The sequence below is a fragment of the Periplaneta americana genome, chromosome 8 (genome assembly GCF_040183065.1).
Source record: "Periplaneta americana isolate PAMFEO1 chromosome 8, P.americana_PAMFEO1_priV1, whole genome shotgun sequence".
NCBI lineage: Eukaryota > Metazoa > Arthropoda > Insecta > Blattodea > Blattidae > Periplaneta > Periplaneta americana.
In genome coordinates this window covers 106,718,710-106,734,581 of record NC_091124.1, presented here as the reverse complement: position 1 = coordinate 106,734,581, position 15,872 = coordinate 106,718,710, and the positions used below count along the sequence as shown (strand labels likewise).

General features: G+C 33.4%; 1 protein-coding gene across 2 annotated transcripts in view; it reads left to right on the top strand.

Moving 5' to 3' along the window:
* The first annotated feature begins 2,338 nt into the window (after positions 1–2,338).
* Positions 2,339–15,872, top strand: part of LOC138704929 (peptidyl-prolyl cis-trans isomerase FKBP4-like) — a 233,637-nt gene continuing 220,103 nt past the window's right edge. For both annotated transcript variants that reach the window (XM_069833352.1, XM_069833351.1), the window contains exon 1: positions 2,339–2,525. The gene's annotated coding sequence lies outside the window, so the exon portion shown is untranslated. The remainder of the gene's footprint in view (positions 2,526–15,872) is intronic.

Genomic DNA, 15,872 nt, shown 5'->3' with positions numbered 1-15,872 from the left:
AGTGGAATTCACAACCAAGTAGGAATGTACATGCCGAGCGAATACTTCTGTTAAAAGAGCAGAAATTTTATGGGCTGGGTTAACAGCTAATAATATCAACCGTAGATGATGTATTTTTCAAAATGTGTTGAACTGACGATAAATCATCTTCAATTTGTAAATATTATATGTAGGGCTACATAATTATACAATATATATTTAAATGAAATTTAGGACGTAAATAGTGATTTAATTTCAAGACGTACGTGTAAATAGTGATTTAATTTCAAGACGTATCATGGGGGACAACAATGCTGCATCAGAAATTGGTGAGTTTAATATTCAAAAACTTATTATTAGAATTATTTTTATTCGTTCTTCATTATGATTATACACTTTTAACACTTAGGTACATATTACTAATCGAATTGTTAAGCTTGTCAAATTAACAACTTTTTAAAATTCATTCTGTAAAATAATGAAACTATAGTATTACGGTACTTTATCTTAGTGACTAGTTTCGGCATAAAGTCTCGCCGTTAATTTAACAAGTTTAACAATATTACGTTAATGATATAACCGAGTAATCAAGAATGAATCTGCAAGACGATACCAATTAATTATTTGTTTGGTTCTTTGCTTGTTAAACGTAGAATATTATTATGTAAAGTAATGTACTCATGTATTAATTTAAAGATAATTGCGAGCGTTATTTGGTTTATTTTCATATTTTCATTTGGATAAACAATTCTAAATTTATCCCTACTTTACTTTAAAGGGCTTTCATACTACCAAATGTTCATACCGTTGCTTACGGGATTACACAAGCTGGCGCATAGCACGATCGAGAGTAGGTCTCTGTGAGTCATGACAATTTCTGCCGCTAGGTTCGCCTCTCTGCCCTATGAAATGATGAATGGTACCATTACAAAGCATTGTGCATCGTGAAAATAGTTCGATTAATTGTGCATTACTGATTGAGTACGAATATTATAAATATGCCAAGCATATTACAGTGTTATTTGAAGTTTGTTCTTCTAATTAATACCATAAAGTAATGAAAGAATATAGCCTAGGCCTATATGTGATTTTATACTACCGGTATTGATGTTGATCGTGGTAAATTAATCCAATTTCACAGTGTTGTCTTTTGTATTGTGGTTCATAACAATTATAATAGTATGTGCGTGGAAATGTTTTTAAAATAATAAATTCTAGCTCATGATTTTAAGTGGTCGTTTCAATGGGAGGTTATATTGGAAAGATGATCACAAATGGACAATTTACTGCAAGATTACAAGAACTGAATATAAGTGAGTGTTCCGTTGAAAGTGAAAGTGAAAATTTCGATTTACAAGAGCTAAGTAGGCGTACACGCACTAAAATACTACAGCGTTTACTATTACTATGCTCAATAGATTAATCAGTAGGCCTATAGAAATGTTTTCACCACTGCAAGAAAAAATCGCGCAATAATTATACTTCTCAGTTATTGTGACGTCCGTATTTTTTTTTAAAAGAGAGGGAAAAGTTAGGCCTTCTTGCAAATGCGTAATTATGAATTCAAGGAAATTAAAGATAATGCAGTACCTTAATTAGTTGCAATATCTTATTTAATAACAATATTAATAATATTAGGTGAAAAGGGTAGGCTATAGTGCGTATATGTAAGATGTCAAGTTAATTTATTTCCGGAAATGTTTGGTGTATGAACTGAAGTACAGAGCAGACAGTCCCTCAGTTTATATGTAATATGTTTTAATATCAAGAATGACAGCCTTTTATTGTAATATAATTGAGGAGTAGAAGTTTGCAAATTACGTCTATTGTCCATAAAATATTGTACGAAGCATTTAATAAGCAATGGTGAGTCCTTTAAATGTCCCAAATGTCAATGTCTTTTAAGTGTTCTGCTATGAATATATAGGGCAGAACAGCGCTCCGAGCGGCGGAATTGGCATTACGAGGGAACCACTTCAGACTCGTTTTTCAAGCTCTATGCGCCAGCTTGTATAATCTCGTAAGCAACGGTTCATACAAAGTAGGTTAATATAACAGCTGTCATTCAGTAGTAAATTTAAGTTCGGGATCTTTGACCGCTGTAAATCAAGAGACCGGTGTTCTTTAGAAAATTCAGGTAGTCGTTTCTAAAGGGAACCTCACTTTCTTTGTTCGTTTGGTTCTCTGTTTAGGTGTTTACTATAAAACAGCAATAATAATAATAATAATAATAATAATAATAATAATAATAATAATAATAATAATAATATTTACAAGTACAACATTTCGTAGGTAGCTGGTTTTAGAGCAAAGCTGGATTTTGATACAGATGTGGCTGGAAATGTAGTTCCAAGGTTGGCAACGCTGGTCTCCCATCTCTAACGCTAATTTATCCGGTATCCGGACAAATTCTGTATGGAGAATCCATAAATAGATAATAGTGAAGTGAAGGTTATAATCGCTATTTATCGCCTGACGTGGTGTTAAGTACATGCTTTGTGTATGAGTTGGTGTTGTTCGGCCCCAAAGGTGATAATAAATTACAAGTAAGTCTTTTGACGCAATTTTGCAGAGTTTAAGGTTACCGGTAATTCATGTACTTTTATACCAATACAACCAATCCGTTAAAAGTGGGAATTTCAGGAAAAAATTAAAATTGAAATTTACAAAATACACTTTTATCTATAGTAAAATCTTAGACCCTTAAACTCGTGGGTATTTTCTAATATCAACTTATTTTTTTTTTGGTTAAACGAGCGTTGAGCGACTTCCGCCGATTTTGGCATAGACACCGACACTTAGGTTAGGTTAGGTTAATTTAATTTAGGCTTTTATTATCCCGTCAAGATGAAGATGAAAGCGATTGAGTGTGATTTTTTTGTTTTGTTGGCAGTTCAAGTGTGTCGATGTCTTTCCAAAAATCGGCGGAAGTCGCTCAACGCTCGTTTCACCCAGGTTGAATTGGTGAACTCTCAAATAACTTCAAATACACATTTTTGAACAAAAACTTTAATCCTTAAATCACAGAACAGAAGAAGTCATTATCTCATACATAAGTAGGCTATGACTTAGTATAAATTTGTAAAAAACATGTAGGCCTAGGCACTTTGATAGAAAAATATAAAACTAGAAAGGAAAAGAACTTCAGAAGAAAAATGAAAAAAACCAGAAAAACAAATCATTTTAGTAGATCGTTCCTGAGATTACTTCATATCACTACCTTCTTCCCTATCTTCCAAGCAAGTATTGCATGTAATAGGTTACTGCAGTGGTTTTTGCAACCGTATTTTCAACTGTCGTTGCATGCCAGTTGTGTTCTGTGGTTTTTCTTTGTTCCACAAATGTGACAAATGATTCTCGCGAGCTCTTCCCCTAGGGCCAGGAAGGATTTTCATTATGTTTTTAGATTAGATTTCTTAGCGACAGGTTTATTTGTCCAGGAGGAAAGGAACTGGTCACCCTACTCTTATTATCTCCTGGCCTAGTTGCCTCAAATGGTGTCTTCTTGGTATCACTTGTGAGGTTCATATCTGTCTTCAGGCAGTTGAGAGCCATAAAGTTTAATATTTAATATCAATTCTTGCCATCCTAATTCACTGAAGTATTAATTTGTCAGACTATTGAAAACAGGAACCTAAAAGTATAAACCCTGTAGAAGTCCCATAAAAATAGCTGTAACGGATGTTGCAATAAATAGAAATGTTACCAGAGTCTAATACATACAGCCACGCAACTCCAATACTTTTTTTGCTAACACTTGACAGCTGATGCGACAGTAGCGCTCCAGCGGCAGGCAAGTTAAATGCGTATAGAGTACATATTATAACATAGCAGAGAAATGATATGGTGTAGTTTATTTGATATTTTTATGCCATACAGTAGCTGATTATGGTTCTTATTAATTTTATTTTAGGAACCTAGGCTGCAAGACTTACACTCAGTTGATCTGGAAAAAGTTATAAGTTCGAGAAATTGAGAATAAACTTAAAGCCTTCTGCTTCTTACTTACAAGTGAATCATTGTGTGAGATGTATAATTTTTCGAACCTAGATGGCAAATTCAGTTTATTTCTAAATATATTTATGGGTGAATATCAGAATAGGCTGCATTTTGCGTCCCAATATAATTTCTCTATCAACTTACAAGTTCTCAAACTTTATTATTTTTTTAATAGATGCACACATTATTGTGAATGATTTTAGATGGTTATTAGATTTGTTTAAATTATCTTAAGAAAGCTGTAATTTTTAAATGTCATAAAATGTCCAATAGCATGGATGTCCCCGACTACACTTTTATAGATATATGTATGCATTGTAAGTGTTGACATTAAATTTAAAATAATGAATAAGGGCCATATATATAAAAATATGTTTTGAGGACTGATTTGTATAATTGTTGTATTTTTTGTTTTATTTGGTAATAATTATTACATGTGTCTGAAACATTGTCCCCTAAGTCTCATGTCTTTAGCGTGGACAGTATTTAAAAGTCCCTCACTAAGTGAGGATATTTAGTTTTATACTTTTTCTGGGGTAGATATATTTGGCTGTACACCAGGTTGGCTACATTGTGTTCAAATTGGAGGGAAAAGTGATTAGAACTGTGTTTTTACTCCTTGTTAATGCATTTTTCAGGTGAGTATGAAAATTATATGCCTTTAGTATGGATTGAATTATGGCTAAGTTATTATTATTAAATTAAAATGTTACTAATGATTTAAAAGCCATGTGAAAGTAGTACCTGCGTGAAACGTTTCATACTGATTGAACTTTGCATATGAAAGATAAGTTAGGTTAACGTAACTTTTGTCCTTAGCATGGACACACTCAGTTGTCTTTAGCATGGATTTTTTCAGCCATGCTAAAGACTTAGAATCCATGCTATGGACCAAATTTATGTTTTATTGCATTTAGATCTTAAATGGCTATATAATTTTTGTAGGTAATGGCTAGAACCAAGGGGCGTTTAAGCAGTGAAGAAAGATTGAAAAGGAAGAGAGAGTGTGAGAAAAGGAGGCGTGAAAATATAAAAAAAAAAAAATGCAGAAAAATTGAAAGCACTAAAAGACAAAGAGCATGAAATTTATTTAAAGGCAAAGGAGTCAGGAAGAGTTAAATTGGTGAATGACATGGATTCTCGTGAAAAAAGAATGTACAGAAGAAAGTGGAGAACAGAAAAAAGAAATTACAGGCACAAGAAAAAATGTGAAGAAAAAATTAACACATTTGTCAGGAAAATACGCCAGAAACTTCCGACAGCGATGAAGAGATAAGCGAGCCTAAATATATGCCACTTACACCAACAGTTGCAGAAACCCTGAACACATCCCAGGGTATAAACAAAAGTGAAAGTAGTCAGAAAAAAAGGGGTAGAAAACTTGTTCGCCGGGACAGAGCAAAGGCTTACCGTGACATAAATAAACTGAAGGCTGAAAATGAGAAACTCAGGAAAAAATGCAATAAGTACAAGAAACGATGGCAAAGAGCTAGGTCAGGAGTGAGCAGCCAGCAAGATTTAACACCTAAAACTGCAGTAAAAAAATTGCTGAGAGGAAGAAATATAGGGAAGGATATAAGAAGAAAGCTTTTGTTTAGTGAAGTAATTTCCAAAGAGTTATCAGAAAATTACAAGAAATTAAAGACAAGTGAGAAAGAGAAGCAAATATTTACTAAAGCTATATCTGGAAAGATTATCAAGAAGTATAGACTGGCAAAGGAAGCCAAAATGTTTCTTTCTCGTTCAATTGTAAAGTCTAACTCAAAACGATCCAAGAACTTACATTATGAAAGAATGAAAAGAAATAGAGTGGAGTACATAAGAAATGTGGTAACAACTTTTTTGGAAAAGGATGATAACTCATGTGTATGTCCTGGGAAGAAAGACGTCATTTCAAGAAAAGGCATTCAGAAGCAAAAAAGATACTTCACAGACACAATCAAAAATCTCCACCATAAGTTTCTAAGCATTCAGAGTTTCCAAATAAGCTATCCTGCCTTTTGTAGACTACGTCCCTTTTGGATAGTGCCACCAAAGCTGAGTGAACGAGATACCTGTCTTTGTATTAAACACGAGAACTTCAAAATGATAGTACAGAAAATACATGTTTTAAAAATAGTTGACACGAATGATGAAGTGGATCTAATTAAAATGATGATGTGTGAGGAAGAAAAGGAAGATTGTTACAGAAGGGTGTGCACTTCTTGTGAGCACAAAAGTGTTTGTTACAACGACTTTGACTATCACCAACAAGTGTCTGTTAAGCAGTGGATCACTAAGAAGGAAAAAGTTATAAGTAACAAGTCAAAATTAGAGACTGAAGTAAAAAAGACCGTGAAAGATGAAGTTCATTTAAATGTAGGTAATTTGGTAGATATGTTTGAAAATAGTATAGTGGGTTTCATGCAACATAAGTTCAACATCAAACATCAGTATTCAGTCATGTCAAAATTAAAGGAGAACTTACAGTCTACAGACCTACTTTTTCACATTGATTTTTCTGAAAATTATATGTGCAAATATTCTGCTGAAGCACAGTCTGTGCACTTTGGAGCTTCGAGGGAGCAAGTTACACTTCACACTGGTGTAGTTTTTGCAGAAGGTGGCATAAAAGAGTCATTTTGCACTTTATCTAAAAGCCTATGCCACGACGCCTTTGCCATAGTTGCACATATGTCTCCAATTATACAAAAGTACTTAGGTAAATTTCCAAATGTTAAAAATCTACATTTCTACTCTGACAGTCCAAGTACGCAGTATCGTAACAAAACCATGTATGCAATGATAAAATCCTACATTCCTAGCACCTTTCCTTGCATTGAAAATATTACTTGGAATTATTCTGAGTCTGGGCATGGAAAGGGAGCCCCAGATGGCTAGGAGGTCTTTTAAAACGTACTGCTGATCGCCTTGTTGCAGAAGGCAATGACATTTCGAGCTCTGAGGTTCTTTTAAGTTCATTGAGGGCAAACATTTCTGGTGTATACATGGAACCCGTGAGTGAGGAAGCCATAACAGATATTGAATGTAAGACTGATAAAAGAATTATATTATTATTTGCTGGATCTATGAAAGTTCATCAAGTCTGCTGGACAAAAGCAAGTGGTCATCTCATGTTTCGAGAATTAGGGTGCTTTGAATGTGCAGCAGATGCAGTTTGTAAGCACTACCCTATGGGCACACAGATTCCATCTTCATCAACAAAACAAGGTAATTGAACAATTATTTATGAATGTTTATTCATAATCATAGCCAGTTACTTTTAAACTAGTGGTGAAGCTAATTTTTTAGATTTTTCATAAAATATTAGCCTATAAATATATTTTGTATTTAAGTAAAATTATTATTATTATAAAAATCAAGTCATAAGACAGTAATACCAGTAATAAATATTTTTAAAATGAAAGAACAAGTTCGGCAAGTTTAATTAATTTGTAAAATCATGTTTCAGATTGTACTGAAACCTCCAAGAGCTCAACAGCTTCCTATGAAATTGGAGATTGGGTAGTTGTGACCTATGACGGAATTCACTACCCGGGAGAAGTGACAGCAGTGGGTATTAATTACGTTGAGTTATGGTAATACATCCTACAGTTGGAGGAAAATACAAATGGCCAGCACAAAGGGACAAAATGACATCCATTTGATGATGTGGTGAAAAAGATTGGAAGTCCTGTTCCATGTAGTTCTCGAGCAGCTACCTTCACTTTTCCCAATTTCCATTCCTAATTTAGGTTTTGCTTAAATATTGTGAAGTACATTTTTAAAAGTAAGTTATAATGCATATCCATTTGACTAATAAAGTTTTTATATACAAGGTAACTTCTACTCTTCTTTCTTTTTAACATTCTGGTTTCTAACACAAAGTCTTTAGCATGGGCACTTCGTCCTTAGCATGGACACTCAAAATTTCAAAATGTGAAATGAAATTAAATTTTGAGTATTTAGCTCTGCTACTGCTAAAGACTTGCTTATGAACACCTGGTAGATCATGTTAATTTTTTTCAGATTTTTTAAACAACTTTTATATTCCCGAAATTCAGTTCATGAAAATGCAGCCTATTCTGATATTCACCCTTATGCATCATTTGAACTCTGTATGTATCTCCTGTGAGAAAAATCAATATTAGTGTAGTAGCCTCAAAAACAAGGACGTCATTTCAGTCTTAGCCAGGGGGCGTGACAATATCTTCTTACATCTTGATTACACAATTTTTAACACTGTATCACTTCGGAATATGTATGATAATTTTCTTGTGTTAAATTTTAACGTACCTTGTTAACATGTTTCGACCTATTTTCGGTCATCTTCGGAACTGGTCGTTGTTGGTCTTGGCGCCTCTTGTTTCCTGTGTGGATGCATTTGTAGTGTAGAGTCAAAGAGTGTATGTGTTTTGAAATTGAGTTGTGTGTTGAGAATATCGTTGGGGTGTGTTTTCATGTGTCTGTATATTTCATATTGTTCTAGTGTGTTGAGTTTCTGGCTTTTTGGTTAAATGTGCAGTATTTCCATGTCAGTGTTGATGTCTCTGTAGGTATGGTTGGCATTTGTGATGTGTTCTGCATATGTGGAGGTATTTTTTAATTTTGTTATGGCTGTGATGTGTTCTTTGTAACATGTTTGAAATGATCTGCCTGTCTGTCCTATGTAGAAGTTGTTGCAGGTGTTACATTTGAGTTTGTATACACCTGTGCACAGGCTACCTATATGACGTGTGTGCGAACAAATGAATACACAGGTTTGATGAAATTTTAATTTCAATTAACAAATAAATTGTAGCAGTAGGTTATAGGATTGCTAACATAGACCAATATTTGCTAATGCCAGCACATTCTTATGAAAAGGGTGTGGGTTGTTAATAACTTTTATTAATGTCTCTGAATAAAATGAATGTGTGTAGTGCTGGAAACTGTGGTAACAACAAACTAAAATCTCTCCGAGTCTATAGTTATTCAGATTCCCTGAAGACCAAGAGAGGTCATAAAGTCATAACTCATAATCATAACCAACACGGTAGTATTATGTTCTGTAAAACACTTATTGGACTTATTAGTTACCTATTTGTATGTCAGATAGAATAGTTTAAATACATGTGGAAAAAGATGTACAATCGGTGTAATATTATGTTTAAAGTAATACAGGTTATTTGCCTTTAGGCCTACTTGTCCACCTTACGTCTTGTATTTTTTCTCTTTCAGGAGTAGAAAATACTAATAAGTTTTAGAAGATTAGATTTAATGAACAAAAGTTCAGATTGTTTTTATTTGTAGGCCTACAATAATATCACATTGTGTTCACTTTATTTTGAAAAGTGTAGGCCTATGTTAATGGATGCTGAAAGTAAGAATCTTCTGTGGAATGTTACACCTACGTTACTTGGCATCGCCATTAATGGGTGTAAAAGTCTTGTAGGTTTCTAAAATAAAATTAATAATAATATGTGGCATAAAAATATCAAATAAACTACACCGTATCATTTCTCTGCTGTGTTATGTAGTCTACACACATTTGACTTGCTGCTGCTGGAGCGCTACTGTCGCGTCAGTTGTCAAATGTTGGTATATTTTATATGTATGAGTTGTGCGACTGTATGTTTTAGACTGTGGTGTTACCTCACATAGTATCCATTTTCTTAAAAAATTTGTTCACTTTGGCCAATGATGATTCTCATTTTTGATGAGCTGGTGTAGAAGGTTTGAAAGAGGTCTGGTAAATATTGAACTCACAGAAATACAGTATTTAAATAGGCTATGAAGAAAAATTATTTAATATTCTTTGTAACGGATGTTACCTACAAAGTGTAACGGATGTTGCAAGTAAGTACCTGTAATAAAGTTGCAATTTATAGAACCAAAGTTGGCTTTATTCGACATATAAATCTAGCTACTAGGTTACATAAACAAATACCTTGGATTCATAAACAAAACAAAACATAAGAATCGATCATTATGCATATTGTCGATTTAACTATAAAACTCATTACATTCTCCCCCAAATCAGTATTGAATATACTCCTGTAAGTAACTTGGGGGTTTCACTACTCTGCCAGAACAACGAGATACCATTTACTAGTATGATAGCCAAAAATATGGAAGAAATGATTTCATACAGATTGAATTGGTCCCTGTAATCTAATAACTTCCTTTCATCTAATTGAGTTGACGTTAGAGAATTGCATTCAATAAATGGACAGATTTTAAATTTTAATCAAGATAATCACCTGTACACCTACATTTCTTTATATTCTATCTGATTACTAATAATTATTGCATAAACATACTTTCCCAAGGGTAGCTTCCATTTGAAAATAACAATCATTACACAGATGTTTATTTTTATTTGTTTAGTATGCTGTGTCTTTTGGCAATCCTTACTGAAGGGCAGCTACCCTTGTGGGATTTAGGCCTATATTTATATAAGTTATTTTAAACAGAAAACAAGACACCTTAGCAATCTTCATTTATTTTCAAGAAGCATATGGCTCTGTAGATATAAATCACTTAAGAAACTGCAAACTTAGGATGTCCAAGATAAAATGTTACACTGGATCAGTGACTTGATTATTAAATGATTTATTGTCACAAATATGTAAATAGAGACAGATTCATCTTGGCTTCCCACAGGGTTGTTTTCAGGAATACACTTTTCAATATTTATGTCGATCTAAGTAAAGAAATAGATGTTATGATAATCTCATCATTTGCAGATGATATTGTTGTCTAGAACAAAAAATCACAGTAATATTAATAAACTGAGCCAAAGTCCCAACAGACTTTTTAACTCTACTTGGAGAACTCAAACTTGCTCAATTAAGGGAAACTTTACCAATAAAACACTATCGCAAGTTATTTGAAACTGAATATTATATAAGTTAACTTTAACAGATGATGTTAAGAAATGTGATACTTCTCCAGACATTTTAAAAATCATTAGAAACGATCTGGTCAGTGGGTGGCTACATACAGTATTTTTTATAGATGGATCCTGTTTACCAAGCCATAGATGTAGTGGTGTTGTAGTCCCTTTTACAGGGAATTATATTCAAACACTGATTAATTTTGATAGTGAAAATTTAGATACACTTTCAAGCTTGCAAAATCTCCAGTATCAACTTCATAAATTTGAGAAGGCTGTCATACTATCAGATTCAAAATCAGATATTCTTGCTACAGTATTGGACATAACAGCAAGAAATCTCAATATTTTACAGTGTTTTAACATTTTAAGAAAACTGGTCGAATTACATCAATGACTGGTACTTCCGTGGATCCCTGAACTTTATGGAGTGGGAGGTAATGAGGTAGCTGAAAGGTAGCAAAACTACTGTAAGGTTATCTGTACCTGCGTCTTAATAATCTGATTGCTATATACTTCATATTTTTAGTAGAGCCACCAATGTAGCTCAGTCGGTTGACTCATTGGCCTGCAGATTCGAAGCTGCGCTCGAGGGTAGATTGGATCCCCCGTTTGGTCTGATTAGTTGATTTCTTCCGAGGTTTTTCCCCACCGTGGAGCGGATACCGGATGATCTATTGCAATTTTTTCATTTGCTTTAGAATCATTCTGATTTTTGTTATCACATTGTCATGTTCTGATCTTGTTATTATTTTAACAGTTTATGAAGTACATAGCAATCAGATTATTAAATTGACAAACCTAAACAATTATTCATCAGTTAAGCTATAAAATATAATACATAGCAAGTAAGTTAATTCAATTTAAAAGCATAAACAATTCAATCAGTTGATATATACAGAAATTGATAATACATATCATGCAAATTAAGTTACATCAAATTACAAGCATAAACAATTCATCAGTTAAGCTATAGGCCTACATACTACTATTTAATTTACAGCATATACAATTCATCAATTAAGCGAAACAAAAATATAGTACAATACATAGTAAAAAGAATAGGTACTGTAATTTAATAACTGAACTTCTATGAAAATCTACTGTGGCAGCACTCATTTCATCACAGGCCATGATTTCCTCAAATATTTACAAAGAACTAAAATTTCAGAATCCCCCATGTACCATTTCTGAAATCTCAATGAAGATATGGATCATCATCTTGACTGTCCGACTTTACTCAACTTTCAGTCATCCGGTTAAATATTGGAGTGCAAGATAACAAATGACAACATCAACTGCTGAACATTGGATATCAATCAACCACCAACTTCATTACATTAAGGAAAAAAAAAGAACTGAAAGAATTAATTGAATATAGACACAACACATAAAACAAGGCCACTTCAGGGCAGTAATTGGCACGGCTCTGTTGTCTTAGGATTCTTATGTAGATTCAATTTCACCTGAAAGAAAAAAGTAGCAGCAAGTTATGAGTATTATATAAGTCTATGCCTAACCATGAGAAATAAGAGAAACAGTTGCATTAATAATAATAATAATAATAATAATAATAATAATAATAATCTGGGCAATCTTGTTTCTGACATTCTATATACGTGGCCATACCATTCTAATTGCTTGTAGCTAACGAAATCTAACTATGTACTATTAACTCCCATTTCTTGTCTAATGGTTGTGTTTCGAATTTATTCCAATTTAGAATGTCTAGTGGAACGTCTAAAACAATTCATTTCAGTGGAGAGGAGTTTCAATCTCAGATTCATGTTTAAATGCCACGTTTCCACCCCATATGTTATAGTACTCCTGATTATAGATTTACAGATTTGGAATTGTTATTGCCTTATCCCACCAACTCCATTTAACATAGCTACTGCCAATCTACCTTTCTGAATTCCATATTTTATGTCACTTTCCTGGCTGTATGTTGAGTTAATTTTTACCCCCAAATATTCACACTCCTCACATCCTTTGGTACATCCCATTCCATCTTCCAAAACCAAATCTTTCATTTCTTCCCCACAGGACATATATATAGTGTTTTCTCTAAATTTATTTTTAAACCCCATTTACTTATTATATTCTTCTATAAGTTTTCTGGTCATACATTCTATGTCCTCATAGTCCTATGCTATAACTAGCTGGTCGTCTCCAAATAACAGAGTATAAATTGTAGAATTCTTGGTAGGTATTCCCATATCTTTACACTTGTTCTTCCAATTTTGTAAAGCTTGTTGTATATATATATATATATCTTAAAGTTGGGGATAAACTACACCCTTGACGTAAGCCTTTTGTAACTAGAAATTCCTCCGAAACATTCTTCCTAATCTTTATCCTAGAGGTTGCATTCTCATACAATTTGCCTATGATATTTACAAGAAGTTTGTTTTCTACTTTATTCTTTAATACTTCCCATAATTTCTGTAGTGGGACGGCTTTTTCTAAATCAACCAATACAAAATGTATTGATTGTCTTTTGACACATTTCTTTTCCATTAACTGTTCAACCACAAAAATGTGATCAGTTGTTGATCTCCCAGCTCGAAAAGCTGCCTGTTCCTCATCCTCTTTCCCTTTATATTCTGCTTCTAGTATATGTTTCAAAATTTTTCCATATATTCTACTGATTGTGTTGAGTACTGCGAAACCTCTATAATTATTTCAATCATCCTTCTTTCCCTTTTTATGGATGACTGATATAAATCCTGTTTTCCACGAATTAGGTATCTCTTCTCCATTTAGACATCTTTCCAAAAGTAATCTCAACATTTCAAACAATTTATTTGTTCCCTGTTTAATAAGTTCAGGATAAATACCATCCATCCCACAAGATTTACCATTCTTAAGTTGTTCAATTACAATTTTTACCAATTCTGTGTCCAGTGCGAAGTTAGTGACTTCTGTTTCCATAACATAATTCCCAACCGAAAACTCATTCCTATGTTCCTGTAAAAGATTCTCAAAATGTTCTTTCCAAGAATCTAAAGAAATGCCTCCCAATTTATTTCCATTTTTACTATTACATCTAAAATTCCTTAAAATAATAATAATAATAATAATAATAATAATAATTGTAAAGTATATAATATCAAAAGGTGATGTCACACCATCAACTCTTATCATTTAGTACAACAAATCTATTAGCTATATTCAATTGCAATCACCTGTAGCTGCTCTTTCCTCCATTTTGTTGTTGGTTGATTTTCCACAAGTCTGCTATGATATGCAGCACTATCCATGACAATAATGCATTGCCCTAATGTTTTGAGACCAACAATCAACTGTGTTTGCACCCACTTCTGAACTACAGGACCATTCAAAGCACTATGGTAGTCCTGACTTTTCTTTAAATTGCATAAAAAATTAAATCAGCACCTGCAATAAAAATGATACATGGGCATATAATTACGTCACATGAATTCACAGTATTTAAATAAAGAAAATAAAACATTTATTCTTTTATTGCAATTACACCTCAGCACATACCACATAACTAGAGCCCGGATGTTAGGCAAAAAGCCTTTTTTAAACTGAGTGTTTGTATGAAAGACCACGTTTCCACACATTTGGGGACAATAGGCCCAATTTTTATTTTGCCTTTTTTGCCTATTTTAGCTCCCGTTGCCTATTTTAAGGTTAAATGCCTTTTTTTTTTTTTAGCCTTTTTACGTCGTTATTGTACATTTTCTATATTTTTAATGCATTTAAAATTAACCGCACATAAATTGTATAAAAAAATAAAAAAGAACAGTTGTACAAATTAAAAATGTATCCATTTTGAATCTTGCATACACTACTTTTAACACTTGAATATAAGTAATTGATTAACTAGTGGACTTACTCATGTTAATTATGTAAGTCTGTGTGGCTTACAGCTGTTTCGGTGCATCATCACATCATCTTCAGAGCCTACTAGATCTCGGCATTGGACAGACAGGCAGATCATTCCAAACACGCTACAAAGAACACATCAAAGCAATAACCAGAGGACACAATACATCTACATACGCTGATCACATAACCAATGCTAACCATGCATACAATAACATAAATGTGGACATGGAAATCCTACACATACAACCCAAGAACCAAAAACTCAACACACTAGAACAATACGAAATATACAAACACACTAAAACACACCCTGATCAAATTCTCAACACACAGATCAATTTCAGTACACACACACTATTTGACTCCACCATTCAACACCTTTCAACAATCAAACGCACCCACATAACAGGCAGAGAAGTTCGAGATGACGCCGAGATCTAGTAGGCTCTAAAGATGGTGTGATGATGCACTGAAACAGCTGTAAACCGCACAGACTTACATAATTAACACGAGTAAGTCCACTAGTTAATCAATTACTTAAAAATATATATTCACCTCACACAAGTATTTGCTGAGAATCTTATTCTCCAGCAATACATATGTTTTCAAGAAGTCGTAAACTTTTCTCCTCTACTGATTCCATCTTTTATGTCACTTAACAAAGATATTTGAACAGTATAACCCTCAGTGCTCAGTCACTTCGGGGTTTACCAGTGAAAGAAAGGGGATGAGGGAAGTATTAAAAGCAAGTCTCCAAGTCCTGTTACTGTTGTCACTTGCACACACAAGTTACGCATACTTTGAAGTCACTAATCCCTTCTCACACCCCTCTTTTTGAGACAATACACAATCGGTTTTTCCCGATCTCTGAAAGAAAGTAGAGACAGTCCTTCTGAAATAAGTTTTTTTAAGTTTGCTCCAATCACTTCAGTAGAAGTAGAAAGATCTTTTTCCACCATGAAAAACATTCTCTCTGACAGGCAACTCACTATGACAGCTGACAACTTAAAATGCGTCTTGTTGTGACATATAACCAAGGAAAGTGAGTACCATATGGATAGTTTATTAAGTATTTGTCTATGTTTTGTCTGTTTCCATGAATAATAAATATCTATTTCATTGCCTATTTTTACTATTTTTAGTGCGTATATGCTTGCCTATTTTAACGAAAATAAATTCC